Source organism: Marmota marmota, unplaced genomic scaffold (assembly GCF_001458135.2).
Source record: "Marmota marmota marmota unplaced genomic scaffold, marMar, whole genome shotgun sequence".
NCBI lineage: Eukaryota > Metazoa > Chordata > Mammalia > Rodentia > Sciuridae > Marmota > Marmota marmota.
Window position 1 is genome coordinate 3,736,718 of NW_025999990.1, and position 22,477 is coordinate 3,759,194.

General features: G+C 33.6%; 1 protein-coding gene across 1 annotated transcript in view; it reads left to right on the top strand.

Moving 5' to 3' along the window:
- Adamts6 (ADAM metallopeptidase with thrombospondin type 1 motif 6) overlaps nt 1–22,477 on the top strand; it is a 284,670-nt gene that overhangs the window by 54,218 nt on the left and 207,975 nt on the right. The window lies entirely within an intron of this gene.

The window sequence follows — 22,477 nt, forward strand, 5'->3', positions numbered from 1 at the left end:
TTCCCCAGCATTCGTTCCCCTTGCCGGCAACCAAAGCCAAGCGGAACTCAGCAGGACCCGGACCGAGAAGCAGTTTCCGCGGGCATCTAGCCCCGGGCCAGGGAAGTTCCGGGAGCCGGAACTCGGCCGCTCCGTGCTCAGTGTAAGCTCCTATAAGTGTAGGCTCCAAGAAGCAGTCCCCGCGGGCTCAGTTCCGGGAGCTGGAATTCGGCCGCTTATTGCTTGGTGTATGCTCTGATAGGAGCAGGGTCCAAGAAGCAGCCTCCGCAGGCTCCGCAGCCCTGGGCCAGGGCGGTTCCGCGACGGTTCCGGGAGCCGGAACTCGGCCACCCCGCGCTCGGTGTTCGCTCCGATAAGATCAGGTTCTAAGAAGCACCCAGGCACTGAACCCTAGCAATCTGTCTGCAAGCCGCAGGCGAATGGCAGCCTGAAATTACCTGTTCTATGGCTGAATGAGCTGCGGTCAGTCGAAAACAGGGCTGGTGACGTCAGCTTTCCAACATGGTGGCTGCTGGCCTCCTCTGTGGTCTGACCGGTGTGGAGAACCGAGATGGACCGCTTCCTTCCCCCGTCTCGAACCCAGAATTCAGCCCTGAGTACGGTGCTTTCACGGCTGGCAGAAACTGCAGCGCTGTATCCCTGCGTCGCTATCTCCTCGTTTCCCAGCGCGTGCTGCAGACTCTAGCCGCGGGGCGATTTGCTGAATAAGCAGTGTTACCCTCCGTGCGACAAACCTCTCGCGTTGCGTTTGAGTCCCCGTAGCCGATCCTCGTGCGATGGAAATCCTTCCTCCAGGTTCCGGAGCACCCCACTATTGCTGGAAATTCCTAACAAGATATCCTTTAGCCGTCCTGACTTGTCATACTCCCACACAGTGAAGCAGCACACCGGGGCAATGCACTCCCCTCGCCACCATCTTCCTTCCTTGAATCCCACCAGTTGCTAATGTTTTGAAGTAGCATTTTCATGTGCTATCGTTATCTTAAATATACTGACCTCCCTTTGAAGATAATTACAGAATATATAATTCCAGGATTGACAAGAGTTAAAATTTGGCAACTGTAGTGGAAGTAGTTTATTATTTTTTATTGCTAACAATGATAAGATTTTATTTTGGGGTCCAAGTTTTCCTATGAACAATTAAAAATTATCCTATTTTAGACTAAAATTTTCTTGAAGACAATGACCATGCTTTATTCAGAAAAGCCTGATACTTCTGAAAGTAAATGTTTGAATGAATGTAGGAACTATGAGTATGTATGAATACATGTATGATGGATGAATGACCCTATGCAGATTATATCTGTATTTTGAATGAATGACTAGGAATGTGTGTTTTGGCTAATTATAATATTAGAGTCATTCAAATAGCTTGCATGACCATGTTTAAACAGTGACTGATAATTAAAATTTCTTTTAGTACCAATAGATAGAAGCTATTAAATTTCTGGATCTTTAAGCAAATGGGGGGAGGGTTTCAATATAGAAGTAAAATTAATGTGAAATATAAATGTGTACTAATTAAGTATAACAGATAACTAATTACAATTAAATAGTCCATAATTGAATTATATGGCAGGTACATATTTTAGTAGGCACATCTGTGTTGTGTGAGTCATTATTCTTTTACTTATTTTCTTTTACATTATTCTATAAGTCAAAACTTTTAACTTCTCTTTACCTCTAGATAGCATTCATGTTGTTGAAATGCTCTTTAATGGTATATTCTGAGACTAGTAAAATAGTATTTGTGAGTAGGCTCCCTTTATTTTGAATTTGGCCTATAACTTGCTTTGAACAATGGAATATTGAGGAAAATTCACATAGGCAGAAGTTCGAACACTGTGGCCTTTGAAAGGCATATGAGTGAAGTACTTCACATAATGACTTCTGCAGCCTCAGTACCCTAATGGGAAGGCACATGGAGCAGGACTGTAGCCTAGAGCACAGCCACAGTCAACCAGTACCCTCCATGTATTATTTCAAGTCCCTTAGACTTTGGAGTTTGGTACTCATATATACAAAAAGTTTTAAAATAGAAAAGTGGCAATAAAGATTGCTTATGAAGGAGAAGTTATCCACAAATTACATTTTACACAAAATTAAAACTAATTTTAGGGGCTGAGGTTGTAGCTCAGAGATAGAGTACTTACTTAGCTTGTGCAAGGCACTGGGTTCGATCCTCAGCACCAAATAAAAATAATTAAAATAAAGGCATGTGTCTAATAACAACTTAAAAATATTTTTTTAAAAAAAGGAATTTTAGGGCTAGAAGGAAGCAAAGAAAATGTTACCAAGAAAATGTGGGCATTGGGATATCTACTGGTTTTTTTTTTTTTTTTTTTAGTCACATTTTTTAAATTAGTTAATTAATTAATTAATTTAAAAATTTTGATTTGTTATATATGACAACAGAATGCATTACAATTTGTATTACATACTTTTTCATATCTCTGGTTGTACACAAATTAGAGTCACATCCTTTGTGTCTTCTTACATGTATTTAGGGTAATGATGACCATCACATTCTACCATCTTTCCTACCCCTCTTCCTCCTGCCTTCCCCTTCCTCCTTTTTTTCCCCTTTGCCCTATCTATTACTAGCCTTTGTGTATTCTTCCAGAATTTATTTGTGTATATGAAAGCTAATATATTTTCTTCTGTGGGAAAATTTTAAAGTACTAATTCAATTTCAATAGTTACAGAGCTACTCTATTTCTTTTTATTTCAGTTTTAGTAAAATTGTATTTTTTTCTAGGAAATTGGAAAGTTTTCAAATCTGTTGACATTAAGATTATTGTTTTATTTTGGTACCAGGGATTGAACCCCAGGGCACTTAACCACTGAGCCACAGCCCCTGGTCCATTTTTAATATTTTATTTAGAGACAGAGTCTTGCTGAGTTGCTCAGGACCTCACTAAGTTCCTGAGGCTGGCTTTGAACTTGTAATCTTCTTGCCTCAACTTCCTGAGCCACTGGGGTTATAGATGTACATCAGGGCACCTGGATTGGCATAAAGTTTTAAAAATAAGCTTTATATTCTTATCTTTTTAATCTTTAAGCCATCCATAGTTACATCTCTTTTTTTAATTAATTAATTAAATTTTTTATGTGGTGTTGAGGATTGAACCCAGAGCCTCACACATGCTAGGCAAGTGCACTGAGCCACAACCCTAGCTCTACATCTCCTTTTTTATTTCTAATATTGATGATCTGTACTTTTACTGTTGAAACTTTGATTATTTTTTTTGATGGTGTTTATCTTTTATGTTTTTAAGTCCATGGTTTTGACTTTGTTTATCCTGCCTATTTAACATCTTGGTTATGTATTTTACTGATCTGTCTCCTTATCGTTATTATTTTCCTTAGTCTCATTCTTCATTTTGCTTCCATATTTCTCATACTTTTAATTGAATGCCTAGCTCACTCACATTCTTTCCTATGCCACTCCCCGAGTATCACCACATTTGCCACAGAACAATGTAAGTTTTGATACGTAGTATTTTGGGTATTGTCTATTTCTGATTATTTTCAATTTTAGTCATATCTTGTATCTGGAGTTATTTTAAAGTGAATTTCAAAATTGTAAACATAATGAGGGGTTTTTTTTGTTTGTTTGTTTACCTTGTTACTAATTTTGCTTGTAGTCAGAGAAGGTGGTCTGTATGATGGTATTGACTTTTAGAAATTTGTTGAGGTTTGCTATTTAGCCTAGGGTGTCATCAATTTTGTGTGTTTGAGAATCATGTATATTCTTCCAATTTTTATATGTAGTGTAATATTTATGTTCATTGAATTGAATTTGTTAATTATATTTGTTTGACTCTATTTTTACTGTAATGTAACATGTTGATTTGGATTTGTCAATTTACTCCTTTCTGTTGCTCTGTCAATTGTTCCCTTATGAAGTTCCTTTTAACTATTTAAATACTAGTTTGGGCTGGGAACAGTGGTGCTTGCCTGTAATCCCAGGGGCTTGGGAGGCTGAGGCAGGAGGATCATCAGTTGAAAGCCTGCCTTAGCAAAAGTGAGACACTAAGCAACTCAGTGAGACCCTGTCTCTAAATAAAATACAAAATAGGGTTGGCTCAGTGATTGAGTGCCCCTGAGTTCAATCCCCAGTACCCCAATAAATAAATAAGTGCATACATACTAGTTTGGAATTATCATCTATTCCTAGTGCACTGAGCCTTTTCACATAATATAATGACTCTATAATAATGCTTTTTAATTTTATAGTCTGGTTTTCTTTTAGGTGGTATTTTCCTGGTGTATTTTTTCTAACTCTTTCTTTTTTTTTGATACCAGGGATTGAACCTAGGGGTGCTTAACTACTAAGCCACATCCCTAACCCTTTTTACTTTTTATTCTAAATAGGGTCTCACTAAGTTGCTTAGTACCTCGCTAAATTGCTGGGGCTGCCTTTGTTTGAATTTTGCAATTCTCCTGTTTCAGCCTCCTGAGTCACTGGGATTATCTAACCCTTTCTTATTATTTATTGTAGATCTACCTCTATAAATAGAAAATAGCTGGGGCATAGTTCTTTAACCTTTTTCACAACTTCTATCTTTCAGCTGTAGTGTTTGTTCTATTTACATTTGTGAATTTTTGTGGTTTTGGAAGGACTTCAAGTATCTTACTTATATTTAACTCTTTATCTTCTTTAAGATGTACCTTATGTATCTTTGGATTTATATTGTTCACTAGTGATGGATATGTCACAGCCATTAGATTTGCAAATATGTCTTCTCAAATATTTCTCCTGGGTCTCTTTTGACATCTGTTTAAACTTTTCATTTAGTTTTCAGTTCTCTTAATCCTTTTCCCTATATAATCTATAAATTATAATTCTCTTTTACTGTGATTAATCTGTTATTTAACCTATTCACTAAATTTTTGCTTTAAAATTATATCTAGTTTCTTTTTTATAGGTTCTGTTTTCTCTGAATTCTTCCTGTTCCTCTTGTCAACTTTCCCCTTGCTTTTAAAATAGTTTATTCCATTTTAATACTCTAACATTTTACTTCCACTTTCATTTTCTTCTTGTGACTGAGTTCCCCTATATAAAATAAAAAGTGGATTAATCTAGAATCACTAATTGGACTAATTTAGGAAGTATGCCTTATTTTAAGTTCAGGGTCTTTTTTTCCTTAATAATAAGATAATAATGTTTTGAGACTATATACCTAATAATGGCTAAATCGGATTAGGGATAGAAAGACCAGTTAGGAGACAAATACTATATTGTAGAATTGTAGATTGGGAAATATATGTTATTAAATAGACATATCACAAAGACACATCTGTTCTGTGTGAAAACCAAAGAGTAGTTTATATCAAATTTCAACTTGTGGGATGAGAATGAGTTTTTCATTCATAAGTATGGAATAATTGAGTTTATTGACTTTAGAATGTGAGAGAAATAGAAGAACATTTAGGATACAAAGATACATTAGGTAAGAGAAAATACAGTCTAGCATACAATAAGTAAATGCCAATGTTGCATATAAAAAGTAAATGTTTAGCCCGGTATTGGTACATACCTATAATTCCAGGGACTTGGAGGCTGAGGGAGGAGGATCACGAGTTAAGAGTCCAGCCTCTGCAATTTATGGAGCCCTAAGCAAGTTAGTGAGACCCTGTCTCAATATAAAAAAAGAAAAGGACTGGGAATGTAGCTCAGTGGTAAAGCATCCTGGGCTCAATTACCAATACCAAAAAAAAAAAAAAAAAAGTAAATGTATATCAGCAGGGAAAGAGTTAAAACCAAAGGAGTGGACAGACTTCCAAAGGAATTAAGGGAAAAGACAAAATGCTATGGGCTGATACTGAGATATAATCAGTATTAAGTCCTAGAAATAGATGTAGAATCCATTGGTCAAGACAATATATATAGTTAAGTGGATGGGCTCACAGCTCAGTGGCAAAGTACTTGCCTAGCACATGTGAGGCACTAGTTTTGATCCTCAGCATGACATAAAAATAAATAAATAAAGGTTAAAAAAAGGAATAATGAAAAAAAGACAGTATAGTTGAAAAGTCAGGATAAATAGTCAGTGAAACTATTGATAAATTCATTGAAATAAGTTAACTGTTTTTCCCTATAGAACTTACTTGAGGTTCTTGTGCATGAATGTACCATTTTGTGGCTTAAAGATGCAACTTTAATATTTATTTGATTACTGTGTTTCAAAATATATTGTAATAGGATCATTTGTGAAAATGTTCTCAGAGGTCTAATCTGAAATGCAGCAATAGAGGAAATAACCTCCCTACCCCCCAACGTTCAATGTACAATCCATTAATGATATGTATATCATTCATTTGCATTTTCAGAACTTTGTTATCCTAAGAACAAGAGATTTTGTTAACTTTATTCACCTATTTTCCAGAATCTACAGTCAGTATGATAAGATAGTTTTTAAAATTCCCAGCTCACAAATAATACATTTGGTTCATAAGTGAATGAGGTTGAGTACACTTAAGTCTTTAAGAACTTGATTTTCCAACTGAAACTGCCCACTTAATTGCCTAGTTCAGGAGTTCTATAGTAGATCTTCGGGGAACAGAAGCTTTCAGAGGAAAGCTTTGATTTATTCTCTTTTCATGATCTGTGCTTCAAAGTGGAATTTTCCTTGCTTGATTACACTTAGGAGAAGAGAAGTAGTGATGAAGGGGGAAATCAAAGTAAGCTATGCTTTAAAAAGAAAAGAAAAAGTGGTCACTGCCTGAAAAACAACTTTGGCCTCTTTAGTTGTATATTGTTTCAGCTGAACCCTGTGATGAGCTCACTGCTGGTCAACTACTGATTTCTTATAAAGGATGCTGCTTTTAAAAATTTTGTTATTTACGAAAAAACAAATTAAGATGAACGGTCAATATAGATTTGTTTATTATTGGTATTGCTTCCTATATGTAAAACGTGAAAGGATTCTGAATAATGGGCTTTTACATTCTTTTTGTTGTTGTTGTTGTAGATGAGCACAATACCTTTATTTTATTTATTTATTTTTATGTGGTATTGAGGATCAAACCCAGTGCTTCACATGTGGGAAGCAAACGCTTCACATGTGGGAAGCAAACGCTCCACCACTGAGTTACAACCTCAGCCCCAATGGGCTTTTAAATTCTATTTTAAGTGTAAGCTATTAGAATCTAAGTAGTAGGTAAGATTATATTAATAATTTACCTTCAATATTTTGTGATTAAAATTGGGTAGGTAGCATCCAAAAAGATACATAACCTCTAGTGCATTAGTGTTGTCTTTTTATTCATTCTTTAATGATTTTTTTCCTAATGTAAACTTAGGATTAGTTTTATTTGAATTAAAAATGCCCAAGAGAAATATTTTATCTTAAGAAGAGTTTATGCAAGCCCTTGCTTCTAATTCTTATTGATTTTCAGCTGAGGTTTTCAAAGATTTAAATTTAAAATGCCAAATTACAGATGTAAAATTTACCTCTCAAAATGGCCTTAGTATATTCACAAAGATGTGCAACCATCACCATTGAATTAGTCAGGATTCTCCAGAAAGACAAAGGCAGTAGGAAATATATGAGAGGGAATTTATTAGGAGAATTAGCTCAGACTTTGAGGAAGATGAGAAATCCCAGGGCAAGCTCGAACTGGGATATGAGCAGCCTGGCCCAGGCCAAGTCCAAAGGCCTCAGATCCAGGGAACCTGATCCTAGCACCAGGAGAGAGAGGAAATCAATATTCCTTTGAGACTCCCTCTGATTGGGTAGTTCCTGCTGGCATTGAGAGCAGATTTACCTGCTTAGATCCACTGACTCTGGAAACATCCTCACAGACATACGCAGAAATAATCCCACACCAGTTCTCTAAAGCTATTCCTTAATCTAGACAAGTTGCCACATAAAATTAACCATCAGGATGGCTAATGTTTGAAAATTTCCATCATCAGCTCATTCTTTCTTCCCCCTGCACTTAGGTAACCACTAATCCACATTTTTTGTTCTATAGATTTGTTTATTCTGGATATTTCATATAAAGAGAACCACACAATAGGACTTTTGGTCTAATCTATTTCTTATAAGTTTTTCAAAGATCATCCATGAACTTCATGAGCGTGAAGCAACACTTCATTCATTTTTATGGCTGAATAATATTCCATTGTATGAATATATTACATTTTAGTTATACATTTCACTTGATGGACTTTTAAGTTGTTTCCCCATTTTGGCTGTTATGAACATTGCTGTTATTTATATTCAACTACAAGTTTTTGGGTTGACACCCTTTTAATTCTCTTGGGTATATTCCAAAGAATGGAATTGTGGGGTCATTGATACTTTTTGAAGAACTCTTGATTTATTTTCCAAAGTGACTGCACTGTTTTATGTTCCTATCAGCAGTGTTTTAGGGCTCCAATTTCTCCGCATCCTCATTGATACTTGTTATCATCTTTTTTTAAAAAATATTTTTTTAATTGTAGTTGGACACAATGCCTTTATTTTATTTATTTTTATGTAGTGTTGAGGATTGAACCCAGTGCATTGCATGTGCTAGACAAGCACTCTACTGCTGAGCCAAAACCCCAGCCCAATGTTATCATCTTTTTTATTATAACCATGCTAGTGGGTGTGGAGTGGTATCTTACTTTTTTAAAAAAATATTTTTTAGTTGTCAATGGACCTTTATTTTGCTTACTTATATTTTGAGCTAAAATTGCACCTGGTGCCTCACTCATGCTAGGCAAGTGCTCTCTCACTGAGCCACAGCCCCAACCTTTATCTTATTTCTGTTTCCATTTTCCCTAATGATGGATTATTTTGATCATCTTTTCATTTGCTTATTGATAATTGTTTGTCTTCTTTGGAGAAATATCTATTCACATCTTTCATCATTTTTAATTGGGTTATTTGTCTTTATTGTTTCTTAATTTATACTAGTTGTTTAAAATTCTGTAGCCTATGCTCTTATCAAATACATGATTTGCAAATATTTTTCCAATTCTATTTTTCTTTTGATTTTCTCATTAGTGTATTTTGAAGCACAAATATTTTTTATTTTCAATGGATTCCAGTTTGTCTAATTTTTCTTTTGTGCTTTTAATGCCATATCTAAGAAATTACTGCTTAATACAAGGCTTTAAAGATTTAATTATATGTTTTTTGTAGGATTTAAAAAAAATAGTTTTTTGGCTGGTCACAGTGGCGCATGTCTGTAATCCCAGAGGCTTGTGAGGCTGAGGCAGGAGAATCGCACGTTCAGTTCTAGCCTCAGCAAAAGTGAGGTGCTAAGAAACTCAGTGAGACCCTATTTCTAAATAAAATACAAAAAAAGGGCTGGGGATGTGGCTGAGTGGTTGAGTGCCCGAGTTCAATTCCCAGTACCCACCCCCCACCAAATAAATAAATAAATAAATAATAGTTTTAGCTCTTACATTTAGATCTTTGATCCATCTTCAGTTGATTTTTGATATGAGGTAAGATAGGGATGAAGGATACTTTATTGTAAAAAACACATTTTCACAATTTTTGCTTTACTTAAAATAATCTTATACTTGAGCTATTTTTTGCCTATTCTGAAACATCACAAAATTCTATCTATCCTTTTTGATCCAACTCCAATCACCCTTAAGAAACCAAGACTAATCTTAACTTCTATATGACTTTATATTCTTTTTGCAACACCTTTCCATCTAGTATTATATAAATGAATTTTATCCCTAAAGAAAAGTTCATAAATGAATTTTATCCCTAAAGAAAAGCTCATAGTTTGGCTTATTTTTCATAGTTCATTGTCGTGCAGGAAAAACCTTCTTTTGACCTTTTTAGAGTCCTGGCTGAGTCTAAAAATTAAACTAAAAAAGACAGATTAACAGAAGAAAAGGATATAGATTTATTTAATGTAATTTTTATGTTACATGTGTCTTTATTAGAAAATACAAATTCGAAGAAATGGCTAAACTTGACAGTTTTTACATTAGGTCTGATGAAGAAGAAAGTTGTGGGAAAATGTAATGGGACAAAGGGTATGAGTTAAGGGTGGGGTGCGGGGAAGGTTAGCAGGGTCTGTTCACTCAGATTCCTCTCAGTATTCCTTATCCCTTCATCTTTAGAGAAAAGGATGCTCTTTTCCTCAGGTATATGGCACTTCAGGGTCTTACGACTTATTTCTGAAGAGAAGGAGGTGATCAATAAGTCCTTCCTATATCAGCCATTTCTCAAATTCCTTAAGTTTAACATTCTCAGTATGCAAGTCACATATCTTGGGGAATTGTGTTCTGAAACCATCTTTAGCATTTAACATTTATCATATGAATGAATTATAATAATAGACTTCTGGTCTGGTAGAGGCAAAAGGAAATTGTAATTGTATTTGTTTAGACAGGAAATAAACAGTCTAAAACACCAATAGAATAGCAGTCTTTTATGACAACTGTGAACATACAGACTATGTATTTTATCAGCCCTTTATTATCATTAATTTAATTGTTCTTGTGTAAAAATAAGATATGGTTTTATTGTAAAATAGCTTTAACATTATGGTATCAAAATATAAATGCAGTTTTTTATGAGATTAGAAATGGCAGATAGTAGATAAAAACATTTTGGGGGGATAGTAGAAAATTCTGCATTTATGTAATTTAACTGGACAATTAGGAGTTATTAATAATATTGTTTATATTTTATCTTATTTTAAATATTAAACTTCTTTTACAGTTAGATGCTGATAGATAATATTGAACAAAGTTTACTTAAAAATTCCTGTTGTGCTTGTTATTGGAAATATTCTGTAAAACCTGAGTAATGCATTATCCTACTAAAGAAAATTGCCTGGGAAAAGCTGTGATTGACAGTTTATGTTAAGGCTTGCAATCTTGTATGGGTATCATGCCAAGCTTTCATTTATTTACTTTCTCAAAAGTGGAAAGAGATTTAGAAAAATATAGGCTTACCACAGAGTTCCTTTTGAAAAACTATTGTCTTGTGAGAAAATGTCCAGCTGAGCTTGCCTATAGTTTTAGCCAGTGATTCTTTAAGATATGGATGCCTGTTGCTAGGTCTTTAAGGTCATTCTAAGAGGCTAGAAATTGATCAAAAGAGAAGTTCTTCTTTTGGTGCTATAGATAAGCAAATGCAGTTCCATGAACATTAACTTTTGATATGGAGGTTACTGCTGTTTATTAAAGAACTACTAAGGAAGTTATATTTTACTAAAACTTGATATTCATGAAATAAAGTTGTAAAGAGTACCGTGGTACACATAAGACAATTGTAAAAAGCTATATGTTTGGGGCTGGGGTTATGTCTCAGTGGTAGAGTATTTGCCTCACATGCATGAGGCACTAAGTTTGAACCTCAGCATGACATAAAAATAAATAAATAAAATAAAGATATTGTGTTCATCTACAACTAAAAAGATATTTTAAAAAAGTTATATTTTCATAAAAGCACTGTTATCAGTGTTTTTTTGAATTAAAGATATGATTTTCAATTATTTAAATTATTTATTTTCAATCATATTAATTGAATTTCAGCATTTATTTTGTTTTTAGTTGTTCCATGATATAAAATCTATATTTTTCATAGCAATGTTTTTGTTTTTGACCAAAATTTTCTTATAACAAAGCATTATATATTGTATCTTCAATATGAATCACCCATAACCTTTTTGCTAAAGCAGATATATACAAAACACCTTCTTTTCCAAATTTGCTTGTGTAGGAACATATTATTGGTGTGTGTGCTTATAAATGTATAATGTGTAAATACTTTGCAATGCCTAGTCAAGATAAGCATAATAAAATTACTTCTTTAAAATTATTTCTAGGGCATTGTTTTGTGACATTAAATCACGTGTATTTGGTCAAATACTGTGTATATATGCACATGTGCACTCATTGTATATGTGTACATGTGTCAGTGTATTTATGCTTGTGTTTGTGTGTGTGTGTTTTCACACAGAAGTACTTATATATGAATCTATAATTCTAATCCATTTATCCAAGAACTACCTTTATGAACACCTGAGACTTCATTAATGTTTGTCTTTCCACTGTTACAATTTAATTTTTTCTGATTCTAAAAGTTTCCATTTTATTTTAATTCTATATTCTTCCCAAAATATCATATATTAAGCATTTATTACAGTAAAGATTTTTCTTCTTTTATTACCTTCCTAATGGTATGGTATAGGTAATTTTATTTTTTCTTTGTGCTTAAAATTTTTCACCTATAAAATAAAGATTATAATAATAATGTACTTTCCTCAATGAGTGCTTTTGAGAATTAAGTAATTCGTGTACATTTTTTTTTAGAATAATTCTGGCTTAAGTTAATACTCTACAAGTGATAGATATTGTTAATATTTTCACCTTTGTGGGACTGATTGTCTTAGTAAAAGACTTAATGGGATACATAGTAAGGCATCTTAAGTTCTCTCATTCCTCATACTTAAGAGCACAGTAATATGAACTACAGAGGAATCTAGAAGTTTAGCTTGTGACAATCTTACATTAATTCACATTTATTTTAATATAAATATTTTTAATTACTGGTTATTTTTCTATCTTTTCCTTTTCCAGTATAACTCTATTTTTTTAAACAAAATTGATTCAGCACCAAAATGCATCATATTTATCTTATTGTTTTCTTACCTTGTGATGATCTGCTAAATTCTCCTAGTCACTTAAAGTTCAATTTGAAAACTAGCAGGACCAGCTAGCTTACAGGAAAGATTGACATCATAAGATGAGAAACAGCTGGTATAGGAAGAAAATGCTGTTGAAAAAGAATAGGATTCTATTAGATTAGAGTCACTTATAGAAATCGGGGTTTTAAACACTTCCCTTCTAATTGGAAACTTCTTATTCAAAAATAAGGAAAAGGAAGCTGTATAGCCATTATGGAAAACTATGTAGTAGTTCCTTAGAAACAATTAAAAATAGTACTGTTATAGGATCCAGCAATTCCAGTACTGGATATTTATCCAAAAAAAATGTGAAATCAGTATGTTGAAGAGATGTCAGAATTCCCATATTCATTGTAGCATGTGGAATTAACCTAAGAGTTCATTGACAAATGAATCGATTAAAAAATAGCATATACACATAATGAAATACTGTTCACCCTTAAGAAAGGAAAGAAATCTTGTCATTTGTGACAACACAGTGTTTGACATTTATGCTAAGTGAAATAAGCCATCACAGAAAGACAAATCCACATGATTTCACTTACATAAGGACCATAAGAGTTGAAAAAGAAGTTGTCTAAATGATATCCCAGAGACGAATTAAGTCAAACTTTAAAAAGAGAGTGAAATATTGGTTGCTAGAGCTTGGGGGATAGAGATTTGGAAACAGTGAAAGGACACAAAATTTGAGTTGGATGGGAGAAATAAGCTCAAAAGATCTATTGTACATCATGCTAACTGCAGTTAATAACAATATGTTATGTACTTAAAAACTGCTAAGAGGGTGAATATTAAGTTGTCTTTTCACAGAAAAATAAGTATGTGAGGTAATATATATGTTAAATAGCTTGATTTAGCCATTCTACAATATATACTTACATCAAAATTCCATATCGTGCATCATATATGTATTTGGGGGAGTACCAGGAATGAACTCAGGCGCACTCGGCCCACTGAGCCATATCCCCAGCCCTATTTTATATTTTATTTAGAGACAGGGTCTCACTGAGTTGCTTAGCACCTCGCTTTTGCTGAGGCTGGTTTTGAATTTACGATCCTCCTGTCTCAGCCTCCCAAGCTGTTGGGATTATAGGCAGGTGCCACCACGCCCGGCCATATATATAATTTTCACTTCTCAACAGAGAAGGAAAGTTAACAACTATTAGTTGTAACTTCTATACATAATTTATTCAAATAGCTCAGTATACACTGTGAGTATAATGTGATTGATTTTATATATCAAAATAATCTATATAGGAAGAGATGCTATTTTTATAACACAGGTGCATATATTGCATTGTTGATTATCTACAAAGTCTGGGACTTGAGAGTTTGTGACATGGGCCAAGTTTGTTTTGGGGACTACCAACTCTTCTTTTTTATGCCATTTCTCACTCCTTTTCACCTGCCAGTATTATGTATTTTCTTTTCCTTCAAGCACAAATAGGTTTTTTTTTTAAGAGAGGAGAGAGAGAGAAAACTTTTTAATATTTATTTTTTTAGTTTTCGGTGGACACAACATCTTTATTTTATTCATTTTTTTAATGTGGTGCTGAGGATCGAACCCAGCGCTGCTGCCGCGCCCATGCCAGGCGAGCGCACTACCGCATGAGCCACATCCCCAACCCCACAAATAGTTTTTTAAGAAAAAAATATGATGAATGAAGTTTTATAATTTTATAAGTTTTATAATTTTCTGAAACCACAAATGTGTATTGTGTTTTCCTTTCTAGAGTATGTGATTTTAACAGAAAAGAAATCCTTTAAGTAACTTAGACTGCATATATTGAAAAACTATGTTAAATATATTTTCTTAATTACAACTCATGTGAAGAATCTTACATAGTGAATTAAAATTGGGAGAATGTGTTATATGAATGAAATTATTTATTTTTATTGAGCACTCATTATGAATTGCATTCTAAGTGCTGAAGCACAGCAATGCACAAATGAAATTCCAACTCTCTTTTGAAGAACTTATGTTTTAGTAAATGACAAAGATGAAAAGCAAGATAAAAATAAGGTAGGTATTGATAAATGCAAGAAAATAATAGAGTCTGGGTAGTCATATAAAGTGTTTACATATGAGTGTGGAAATTGCCATTTCATATAGGATGGTCAAGAAGGCATTTCTTAAAGGTGGCATTTAGTTAGAGACTAATCTGAAGTGATGGAGTAACTAAACCGTGTGTATATGGGGGGAAGGCATTCTGATTAAAGGAAACAGGAAGAGGAAAAGTTTGGAATCAGAAGCAAGTTAAACATATTCCAGGAATAATTAATAGACCAATGTGGCAGTAGCTAAATGATGGGGAACAAGACCAAAGCTAAGATCATATAGGTTCATGTAGGTTCATAGACCAAGTCATTTATGACATTGGAAACCATGATAAAGATTGTCTTTTTTACTCTGAGCTAGAAAAAAAAAAAAAAAGGCTTCTGGATGGATAATACATTATAGAGGAGCCAGGATAAAAGAATTACCCCTTAAAAGTTACTGAATATTTCCACTCACACACAATAGGAACTTGGGCCAAGGTAGCAGCAGTGGAGGTGGTGAATAGTCCCATTCTAAATATATACTTAGAAGGTAGAGTCAACAGATTTTCATAATTTCATGGAGGTATGGGAGAAAGAGGTTAATGAAAATATCACTTTCAGACTGATTATTTGAATGGAGTTGCTTTTTACAAAGGAAAATATGCTCTGAAGAGCAGGTTTATAAAGGAAGATCAAGAGCTTATTTTAATTTTGCTGATTTTAAGATGCTTATTATATAGCCAAGAAGAAATATTAAATAGCCAACTGGATAAATGGATTTCAGTAAGGAGAATGACATTGGAATTAACAATTTGTGAGACATCAATATACAGATGTAATTTAAAGCCATTGAGTTAGATGAGATAACCCAGGAAGTGAAGTATATGTAGAGAAAAGGAGAGTTCCAAAGATTTAATCTGGATTGCTTCAGTGTTTAAAGGTTAGAGAGAAAGGAAAACTCAATAAAAGAGACTGAGAAAAAGAAGCCAGTGAGATAGGAGAACTAAGAGAATGATATTCTGAGGCATGATGAAGTATATCAGATGATCCTGATAGTTGGACTAAAATGAGGTGAGGCCCCGTAAATTACAATTATATTAAGAGATAGGCTATTGATGGCCTTGAAATCATGTATTTAATAGAGGGGTGAGATGAAAAACATACTGGAATGGGTTCACGAAAAAAAGTGGAAGAAAACGAAGTGGAGTCAGTGAATACATAGAACTTTTTCAGTGAGTTTTGCTATGAAGCAGATCAGAGAATCAGGCTGAAGGAGTCATGGAACCCATGTAAGTTTTAAAAATTTCATCTTGTTTTGATCTTTAGGATGGGGAAATATACATATTATCTGATAATAAGAATAACCAAAAGGAGGTAAAAATTTATAGTGTAGGAAAGAAGGGAAAACTATAGTAACAATGTCCTTGAGAAGGCTGAAAGGGATGGGATTCAGTACTGAATATGAAGCAATGTCCTTGAACGGAAACCTTGAAAATGTATTAATTGTAATAGGAGGGAGTAAAAAATATGTGTGTCAGAATGTAGTTATTCAAATTTGATGTAGGAGAATCTGGAAGTTTTGTTCTGCTTGCTTTTATTCTCTTATGGAGCAGTCATCAGTTGAAAGTAAATAAGGAAGTTTTAGAGAAGTATGAAATAATCATTGATTAAAATATGAGAGTAATGAAATATAGTATCATTGTTGAATATAACTGAGGGCCTAGTTAGAGTTAATGGTTGAATATTAAATGATATCAGTTGGTATGCTGTGTTTTTTCATCAGTCACATTTACCTGGTTGGGTGCAGATGTAGGACAGGTGGATTTTCCTAGAATAAGAGTTTTGCAAGCCAATACCTTGGAGGGAAAGAAAAGTAAAAGACATAAGGGTATATGAAAAAAAGGAGATGTTAATAATTGGCTATGGATTAAAGCAGAAAGAAATTACATGAAGGCAGTGATGAATATAAAAAATGATAAGAACCTGGGAAGATAGATAGTAGTAAGAGAGTGAAATGCATAACAGGAGTAATTACAAAATCTTGGATGGAACTATGGAAGTGGTTGGCTGAGATGGAGGGAGGACAGTGCCTTTGGAAATAATGTCAAATGAAAGTACAGAGTATTAGAATGACTTAAGTTGGAAATTAAATCATGAAAACTTCACAAGTGATAATGAAGATAAAGGTAAAGAGAGTGAAGGATATAGGTGAGATGGGAGAAAAAGAGAGGGGGAAGTTAAAAAAATTAAAGAATTGCAGTTTTTGCATATAAGGAGTTTGGAATTTGCCATCCTAACAATGAGTAAAAAGCTGAACAAATTGAAAAATCAACAACTTTTCTTAGATTTGCAAAAGAATTGGAGTCAAAGAGCAGACCGCTGTTCCTTAAATTGGAGAGATAGATGATTGTGTAGAGAATCACAGTACACCAGATCAGAAACCTCCATGAGAACCAGTGCTGGAGTAGGAAAAGCTGACCTGTAATTGATAAATTTCTGGAGTCTGTGTGGACAACTCTGAGAGTTAAAAACTCTAGGAGGTTCCAGTCACAGGGGGTTCCCAACAATTTTGTGAGCTTAACTATGTTCTCACAATTAATCACTGGAGAAAATTCCCTCATGTTTCTAGCAGGTATCAGAGAATGGAGGAAGGGAAAATTCATTTTGAAATATGCCAGTGCAGTCCATTTTTCTTAAGAAGGTCTGTTCTGAGAAGAAACTAGTTAACCAGAGTTTATCTTGGTGGGGTTTGATCGAAGCCTGCCTGATCTAGAGGAAGGGAATTACCCAACTCTGGCCAACTTTAACCATCCTACTCCACCTAAAGGGGTTGGGGAGAATACTGAAAAATACTTGTGAAATTCAGTCTACAGGCTAGACAAATTAAAAGACTGAGACCTAATCACAGGACCATAGAACATCTCCTCTCCCTGCTCACCTTACTACCATATTAATAATGGCCTATTTATAGAAATTTCTTTTACCTGTACATCATATTTAGATATATATTTTTTTAAAAAAATATTTATTTTTTAGTTTTAGGTGGACACAATATCTTTATTTTATTTTTATGTGGTGTTGAGGATCGAACCCAGGGCCCCGCACATGCCAGGCGAGCATGCTACCGCTTGAGCCACATCCCCAGCCCTAGTTATATATTTTTTTAAAAAATAAAAGGTATGCTGAAAAGCAAAGAACCCAGTTATAGAGACACAACTAGCATCAGAACCAGACATGGCAGAGACAGTGGAATTCTCAGATAGAATTCAAAACAACAGATTAACATGCTAATGGCTCTAATGTCAAATGCAAACAGGATGCAATTGCAGATGAGCAATGAAAACAAAGAGATGGAAATCCTATGGAAAAAAAAAAGAATAATAGGGCTCAAAAACACTGTAATAGAAATTAAGAATGCTTTTCATGGTCTTATAAGTAAAGTGGAAGTGGCTGGAGGAAAAAATCTCTGAGGTTGATGATATACTAATATACGCTTCCAAACCTGAAAGCAAAGAGAGCAAAGATTGGGAGAAAAAGAGTACAAAATATCCAAGAACTATGAGACAATTTAAAAAAGTATAACATGTAATAGGAATACCAGAAGGAAATAAGAGAGAAAGGAACAGAAGACTTGAAATAACAGAAGATTTGAAATAATGACTGAGAATTTCTCCAAATTAATGTTGGTTACGAAACCATAGATCCAGGAAGCACAAAGACCACTAAGCAAAATAAATACCAACAAAACAAAAATAAACAAACAACAACAAAAACAAAAAATAACCCCCCACAAAACTATACCTAGGCATATCATTTCCAAACTATAGAAAATCAAAGAATAAGAAAAAATCCTGAAAAAAGCCAGAGGAAAAAGACACCTAACCTATAGTGGAGCAAAACTATATTTGCTTCTCTCCGGAAATCATGCAAGTAAGAAGCCAAAGGTGTGAAATATACATATAAAGAAATCACTAACCTACAATTCTATATCCCATAAAATTATCCTTTAAAAATGAATAGGAAACAAAGATCTCAGACAAAAATTGAATAGACCTAGCTTGCAACAAATGTGAAAGAAAGTTCTTTAGGGAGAAGTAAAATAATAGAAGTTAGAGACTTGGATCTTGTATAAAGAATGGAAGAGAATTGACAATGGAATAAGTGAAGGTAAAATTTAAACTTCTATTTTTTATTCTTAATTGATCTGACAGATAAGTTTGCTTAGAATCATAGTAGCAACATTTGATTATGTATGCTTATGTATATGTCATATGTGTATAGAGATGTCTGGTTATATATGTGTGCAATATATGTGTGTATATTTATATGTATGAAATGAATGACAGGAATAATACAAGAAATAGGAGAAATAAATCAGGGTTATTTTATTGTTATAAGGAATTCATCATCTCTGTGAAATGAGATAGCATTATCTGAAAGTGGACTTAGATTAATTGTAAACATATGTGGCAAACACTATGTGGACTGCTAAAAATAGGGGGGAAAAGAAGTATAAATGATATGCTAAGAAAGGAGAAAAACTGTAATCTTGCACTGTGCTTAGTTAAAACCACAAAAGGCAGGAAAAGAGTGGAAGATAAAATATGAACAAAGGACCCCTGGGTTCAACCCCCAAGTCCCCAGAACCAGGAAAAAAAAAAAGGACACAAATTACTAACATCAGAAATTAAAGAGGGGCATATCACTAAAGATCTCATAGACATTTTGCTAGGAATCCAAGTTAATGCAGTTAAAAAAGAAGGGCATTGGGCTGGGGTTGTAGCTCAGTGGTAGAGTGTTTGCCTAACATGTATGAGGCACTGGGTTCAATTCTCAGCATCACATATAAATAAATAAAATAAAGGTCCATTGACAAATATATATATATATAGAAGGACATTGAAAAGGTAATGGGAATATTGTGAATACTGTGAACAACTCTAGGCCCTCATATTTGACAACCTAAATAAAATATACTGATTTTTAAAAATGTTTTTTAGTGGTAGTTGGGCTCAATACCTTTATTTATTTATTTATTTATTTGTGTTTATGTGGTGCTGAGGATTGAACCCAGTGCTTCACACGTGCTAGGCGAACGCTCTACCAATGAGCCATAAACCCAGCCCCAAAATATACTGATTTGAAAGACACAATTTGTGGAAACTCACATAAAATTTAGACAATTTGAGAAGAACTATATTTATTAAATAAATTAAATCAGCAATGAATAACCTTCCAAACCAGAAGGCACCAGGCCCAGATATATTCTACCAAATGTTTAAAGAAGAAATTATGGCAAATCTGTACAATTGCTCAGAAGATAGAAGCAGTAGGAATGCTTCCTAACATTATATGAAGCAGTATTACCCTAATGCCTAAACTGACAAACATATAAGAAAACTATAGAATTGTATCTCTCATGAGCATAGATTTAAAAAGCCTTAACAAAATATAAGCAAATAGAATTTCACAGTCTATGGAAAGTATTATATATCATGACCAGTTGGGGTTATCTCAGTTATGCAAGGCTGGTACCACATTCAGAAATCAATTAATGTAACTCATCACATCAAAAGGTTAAAGAAATATCGCATGATCATATCAATAGATGCATAAAAAGGTAAAATCTAATCGATTTCTTGATTAAAAAACTTATTATGAAATGAGAATAGAGGAAAACTTCCTGAACATGATAAACAACATCCACATTACAGCTACTACAGCTAACATCACACTTGATGGTAATAGAAACTTTCCCACTAAGATCAGGAATGAGGCAAGATATTTCTTCTCACTACTTTTTTTTTTTCAGCATTATACTAGAAGTCTTAGCTAATGCAGTAAAACAAAAAAGGAAATAAAAGTTATCTATGTTGGGAAAGAAGAAATAATGGTCTTTGTTTACAGATGACAGTTGTCTATGTAGAAAATCCAAAGGAATAACAAAACAAGCAAACATACAAAAAACTTCTGGGACTAATGATTGATTTTAGCAAATTTTCAGAATACAAGGTTAATGTACCAAAGTCAATTGCTTTCTGATATACCAGCAATGAACAAGTGAAATTTGAAATTAAACATAATATCATTTACATTAGTATCCCCCAAATGAAATACTTAGGTATAAATGCAACAAAATATGTTCAAGATCTAGAGGAGAACCTCAAAACTGATGAAATAAATCAAAGAACTAAGGAATGTTCCATGTTTGTGAATGAGAGGATTCAATTTGTCAAGCTATCAGTTCTTTCTAATTTGATCCATAGATTCAGTGCAATATCAGTCAAAATCCCAATAAATTATTTTGTGAGTACTGACAAACATTCTAAGGCTTATGTTAGAATGTTAGAATGTTACAGAATGGCTAACATACTATTGAAGGGGAAGAACAAAATAGTAGGATTCACACTGCTGTATTTCAAGACTTATCATAATGCTACAGGAACCAAGATGGCACAGTATTGATGAAAGAATAGAGAAATGGTTCAATGGACCAATGCAATTTCATTAGTGGTAACAAATGTACTACTCTGGTGGTAGATTTGATAATGGGGTAGAGAGTATATGGAAAAATACTCTACCGTTCTCTGAATTTTACTGTGGATCTAAAATTGCTCTTAAGAAACAAAGTCTAACATATATGATTATACCACCAATGTAATTCTACATCATGTACAATCAGAAGAAAGAGAACTTATACTCCATATATGTGTAATATGTCAAAATACATTCTACTATCATGTTTAACCAATAGGAACAAAAAAAATTCTAAAAAAAAATCCCCAAATAATAAAATGTTTAAGAAAATTATAGCATGAGGAGGAATGACTAAGAAAAGGTGGTATCCTCTCTGTGCCAATCATTTTGTTATGTATTGTAGTAATGTCAGAAAAATATAGTATATAGGAATCTGGGCAATGAGTTCTCACATTAAAAAAAAAGATGAAGATTTGGGCTTATCTTAGAGAAAATAGAATGACATGTTAATTGTAATTAAATAGCCAAATGATATTTTAATGTAGGATGTTGTACAGTTATTTTGTTTCTACAGAGTATTGAATATGGGTTTATGATGTCTGATTACAATAACTTTGCTGTAGTGTACACATATGGTAACTTTAAGGAAGTAGTGAAATTCCATATATTTTTATTTGTTTACATCCCATGGAAAGAGCATATAAGCTAGTTGCTGTTAAATATTTTTTCCATAAGAGGAAAATAAATTCTATAGATAGAGATTTAGAGTTATTTTATGCAAAGAAGATATTCTTCCCATGTAAACATATTAGTGACATTCCCTAGGAAATTAGTCAAGACTGGAATTTTGGGTGAAGAAAAGTTGAGAATTTGATGTGTTTGAAATGCCTTCAAAACTAATTTTGAAATTATTAATGGAGAACATTTTTGAGAAGAGACCACAACATGCAAGAAAGGGTTCCTATTAGCTCTGAGGTTACATTAGGTGAGTGGGTTTTTTCCAAGGTATACATGAATTCATAGTTTGATAGTCCTGGAAATCTTCCTTCATCCTGCAGTTGACCCACGCAGGCTATATTGGCAACATTACTGAAAAACTTGTACAAATTTGATTCATGATGAACCTAGGACTTTGAAGGTTTAGGGTATTCATATGCCCTAGACTTTTCTTCTTTGGAAGTACTGCCTTCATTATTTTTTTTTCATATATGAAATCTTTTTTTTAAATTTTTTTTATTGGTTGTTCAAAACATTACATAGCTCTTTTTTTTTTTTTTTTTTTTTTTTTTTTTTTTTAATA